Source organism: Cyprinodon variegatus, unplaced genomic scaffold (assembly GCF_000732505.1).
Source record: "Cyprinodon variegatus isolate N-32 unplaced genomic scaffold, C_variegatus-1.0 Scaffold86, whole genome shotgun sequence".
Classification (NCBI taxonomy): domain Eukaryota; kingdom Metazoa; phylum Chordata; class Actinopteri; order Cyprinodontiformes; family Cyprinodontidae; genus Cyprinodon; species Cyprinodon variegatus.
Genome location: NW_015150539.1, coordinates 596994 through 602078, shown reverse-complemented (window position 1 = coordinate 602078; position 5085 = coordinate 596994). Strand labels below are relative to the sequence as shown.

General features: G+C 41.1%; 1 protein-coding gene across 4 annotated transcripts in view; it reads right to left on the bottom strand.

Annotated features, from left to right (window-relative positions):
* The window catches only part of LOC107083881 (C-myc promoter-binding protein-like), a 71872-nt gene extending 69128 nt beyond the window's left edge, over nucleotides 1-2744 (bottom strand). For all 4 annotated transcript variants that reach the window (XM_015373405.1, XM_015373407.1, XM_015373406.1 and 1 more), the window contains exon 1: nucleotides 2549-2744. The gene's annotated coding sequence lies outside the window, so the exon portion shown is untranslated. The remainder of the gene's footprint in view (nucleotides 1-2548) is intronic.
* Nucleotides 2745-5085: the final 2341 nt, after the last annotated feature.

Genomic DNA, 5085 nt, shown 5'->3' with positions numbered 1-5085 from the left:
TAAGAAAATGTGTTTTACTTGAAAAGTAAAAATAAGACAGTGTTTATTAGGGCTGAAACAATTAATCAGATTAATTGATTGTTGAAGTAATCATCAACTAATTTAGTAATCGATTAATCATTAACTGGAGTTTAGAGATTCTAAAACATGCCTTTGGCTGACAGAACAATCCCACCTTGAGCAGCAATTATACCAATCAAAAAATGAATCGATTTGCAAATTAATCGTTAGTTGCAGCCCTAATGTATTGTTATGTGGCTGCTTATAACTGTGGGGTAGTTTGTTAGCTTATAACTAGCCTCTGAGTGAAGTAGAAAGTAACCATTATGTATCCTGTTTCCATCCCCAAGCTCTGTACAACGATGTTCTGGTTTTATTTACTTGTTTTCCATAAAAGCTGGGAAAAGCATTATTCAGAATTTCCCCATTGTGGGACAATAAAGGGATTTTCTATGCTATTCTATTCTAATCAGAAGGAAAAAATATAGATTTTTAGTTTTCCTAAAGAAATGTCACTGAAATGTCTACTGATGATAATCACATTCCTATAATTACTTTATTGTTAAATGTTATCCCTGTATCATAAATAAAAATAAATTTCACAATGCTTTAAGGTTTATGATGCAGCTCCTCTAGGCTGCAATTTGCAGCCATGCCATGTTCTGTATAAAAATTGTGCAGCTTTGGTTACAAAAACAGGTAACATAATATTTTCATTCCACAGTATGAATAACAGAAGCACATCAAAGCTGGCTCTGAAAACTGTTTCAATCATAATCTGACACCAAAATTACAGAAATGATTTATTCAAATCACAATCTTAAGGTAAACAGTGTTATCCTTTTTTCTGAATTGGAGCCTAGACGGAAGTTCAACTGAAGAAACTGCTTGCTCTCCTATATCCACCTGCGACACAGCCAATCAGCTTTGAACCACACCTCCACGAAAGCCAATCGGCATCCAAGGTTAATCTTAAAAGTGCACAGGCTGTGGATGCGATGTGTGACTTCATTCAGACGACACCGTTTCAACCCACGCCCAGCCTCTCCTCCACCATCGTAGCTAAAGCTTCATCAGTGTCATTCCTCCCGGACTCTTACTGTGTTCCCTGTCTCATCTCAACCAGTCCGGCAGAAGCTCGCCATGGTGAGCCTGCTTCTGCCAGAGGTTTCTTCCCAACGGAGAGTTTTTCCTCTCCACTGTCACTTCATGCTTGCTCATCATGGACAGGTTCTCTCAACCTGTGTTATCTAACTGGACTTCCATCTTCCAGGTCCCTGGATGAAGCTCTAGTATCAGCTCACGCAATCCACTGGATCTCCCCATAAAGCTCAGCAGACCATCTCGCTAACCAGCAGTCTATAGACTGACCAACTTCATCTATCTATACTCTAACACCAGTTTCAGGCCTGGGGGGAAACAGCCCTATTCTTTGCTCCTGTTCATGCATATCTATCAAAATTAAGCGCGATGTTTCCTGCCGAGGTCTGAGCGCCAAAGACAAAGTAATTGTATTAATACATTTCTCCTAATTGTCTTTTCTCTTTGTGTGAGTTTTTCAGATTGAACTAGTATCTCTCTCTTTTTGGGGGAGAAAGGAAAGCTTTGTGTCTCTGCAAGTCATCTGGGCTCTTCTATTTAGTAAGAGAAAAAGAAAAGCTGCGCAACCTATTAGATACAGAACCAAGAAAAATAATAAAATAGAAAACGAAGAAGCATTTTATGTGTATATATTTATTAGCAAAAATAATAAAATCTGGTCTGACATCAGTGTTTTGTTGTTGTTTTTTTTAATGGATGTTGTGTCTGTTGATATTCCTGGAGGGATGGCCATGTGTTTGGCTGTGTGGGTGGTGGCAGAGGAAAGGGCCCACCCGGGCCCCTATTGATGCAAAGAGCACCTCTGTTTTATACATTACTTTCTAATGTAGTGTTTTTGCAACACCTATCACAAACTATCACGTGATCAATGTTTATAAAGCTTAATTTGCATAAACTAACCACCCAGTCATCATGCTGCTCTCCTTGTACCCCCCCCCCCCCCCCCCCCCNAAGCTAAAACAGTTTTGCATTGACCTACCTTCCAGTCTCCCAGCAAGAAATCCCCCACAGCACACCTACATGCAATCACTGCAACTTCTGCACCAGAATAAGCATATTCTACGAAGGGAAAGCTAATTAAATACATAGAATACGTTCAAGTTATAGGATGCAGGACGAGTAAGGAAATACTGGGGTTATTTTTAGCGCTGAACCGCATGCTTGACAGGTTTAAAGCCCAATGACTTCACTGTTTGATGTGGTTTGGTTCACTTCCATTTAGTGAAATCTAGATTCCCTTAATTGATTTAATTCGAACAACCTGTGGAATAACGTTCAGTTTCAGCTTAAAAGGCTCAGTTATATAATAAAGCCGGTGGTACAATGTAAACGCATATAAACAAGCAGACAGCGCCCGTGAAGGCAACAGAGGCAGCACAATGTTGGTCGGCAGCTGTTCCGTAAATCCCTCCAGTGTCTCGGTAACGGTTCATCATTCCCTACTTACCCGCTTATGGACGTTAAATCGGCTCACGGTGAACTTCACTTGGTGGGCTGTCGGTGCGGCTGCATGGCTGAGGGTTGAATGGGGATTGCTGTTTTATTTCGGTTTGCCTCACAGTCTCACAGTTGGACGGGCTGCCTCCTCCGTGTGTCCGTCACTCACCGAGCCAGACCGAGCCGGCTGTGCGCTTCGGCGCCATCTTGGTTTTGATGGGAGTCCGCTGAACACACACACACACACACACCACATCACACACACCACATCACACACACACATCCCTTCGTGTCGACATCGCCAGTGACACCCCCACACCCACAAATCAACTCTGCCAGGGATTTAATAATAAATATAATAAATAAATAAATAATAGTACTGCAAACAATTTTTCTAAACTTCAGCAAATAAGAAAACACAACTAAATAAAAAAAAAGCCATCATATTTTTTTTCCAGTTAACAAACTTGCTCCATTAAGTAAGTCTAAAGGGGGTTCATTAAATTAACCCTGTTCCCCTGAGGTTTACTGCAGGGGCGGAGCTGATTTGGGGGCCAGGGGTGGCAATGGCCACCCCTATCCCCCAATTATTGGCCACCATTGATTCCCTCTAAAGGCTGATTCATACTTCGAAACTAGGGTGTCTGCGTAGGCGTCGGTCGCAGTGAACAAACAGACGTCCCCGCCCCCTTCGCAGACACTCTGCTGCACCTCTCCCCAATTATAGGTGACCGCAGACAGTGCCGCAGACAGGAGGCAGTCTTGTTTTGTTTTTATGACCGCAATTGCGGAAAACAACTCGAGACGTTTGACCAGCTAGAAGAGCGAGGTGCGCAAGAATGCTGGGACCTTTTTTCCACCTGGATCCCGGCTCTTTTTCGCCGCCATGTCCCTCCTTTGTTGCACAAACTTGCCCCCACTTCCTCTCTGCCTTGGCAGTATCTAGACCCACAGCGTATAGAGCAGACCACGCTTCAATATTGAGCATAAAGCAAAAATGTCTTCATAAAGCTCACTGTGACACACGGCTGTGAGGAGTACAACCAGCCCTTAATACAGACAGTGGCAACAGTAAAACTCTCAGGTGGGAAATTCAAACCATTTCTGTTTTTTGTGATTAATTATGTTCATCAATATATTAACATTAAAGATGATAAGTACAGATTTTATTATCTTTTCAGAACTACATTTTGTGTTATATAGGGTAAAATGATAAAAATAAAATGTTGTTTCTGCAAGTCATCTAGGTGTTTTCATTTAAATCATAGATAACTATTTTAATAAGAACTTGAATAATCAATTTATGTAAATATTAGTACTTGTAAATATCTATTTTATGCAGAATTATTATTGATACAAGTAGGTAAGTAATAACAATGGAAAAGATGTTTGGCGCAGAACTCAAACTTATAAGAATATGTATCCACTATACCTTTTATCTAGAAAGCACGGATGTTTAAATATTTGCGTCTATTTGTTACAAAGGCTGTAGGAAAGTATAGTTTGTCTTTATTTAGAAAATATGGATGTTTTGCTTGTTCATTTTCCTGTAGGAGCATTGTAGATTGACCCTGAGGTTCTGGCGCCTATCCACTTTTGGCCACCCCTCAGTCTACATTGGTTGTTGCCAAGCCACCCTTGTAAAAATGTTCTAGCTACGCCTCTGGTTTACTGCAGTCGGTTTTGCTCCCCTCCTCATTTTCTGCTGTCAGATGTTTGAGGGTTTTCTTTAATGTTCCCATGGAGCCCCTTTCACATCATCCTGCAGTATTACCAAATGTCAGAGTTTTAATCCCATTCGAGGACATTTTATTTCTGAGTTTCATGGTGATCCTTGTTGGATTTATTTGTTTGTTGTGGGTCACTACAATGTGCATTGGTTAAATTTCTGCCCCAGTTTAAGTCAAACATATCTGTTGTGTATAATATTGAGCAGCTGTGGGCATTGTTGCCTTGCTAAAAGGTCCTGGGTTGGAACCCAAATGTGGGGTCCCTCTGTTAGTATGTTCTCCTTGTGTCTGCGTTATTTCCAGTTACTCTTGTTTCCCCCTAATATTACTGCCAAACATGTCTTCTCTGCAGGCATTCAAAGATATCAGTTTTAGACAAAGTCAAATAAACACTAGTCCAGAACCCTGGTTTTGCTGTTTCTCCATGTTTTCTCTTACAATCTTAAATTCAGCCTCTTTATTTTTGTACAGCTATTGACTTTGACATCCGCAGATGCAGGAGCCAGCAAGGTCCCATGGTGAAACTTTTTGGTAGACCATTTTTCGGATCATGTGCTCTGCTTTTCGAGTGAAACTGCTGGAACAAACAAATCTGGCCATGTTGGCGCTTGTTTTGCATGTCCCATGCTTTAAGACCATGTTTTATACCCAGGAAACACTGAGGTTCTTTCAAGAACTCTACATCCTTTATCAGACTGGGCCACTGAAACCAAAAGATTGAAGGTCTTTGGCGATTTGAAATATTCAAAAGCCTTTGACTTGTCCGATAAGCTTTGAATGAACATGGTTACCAGCCTGGTTTTTGCTCAATTTCAGG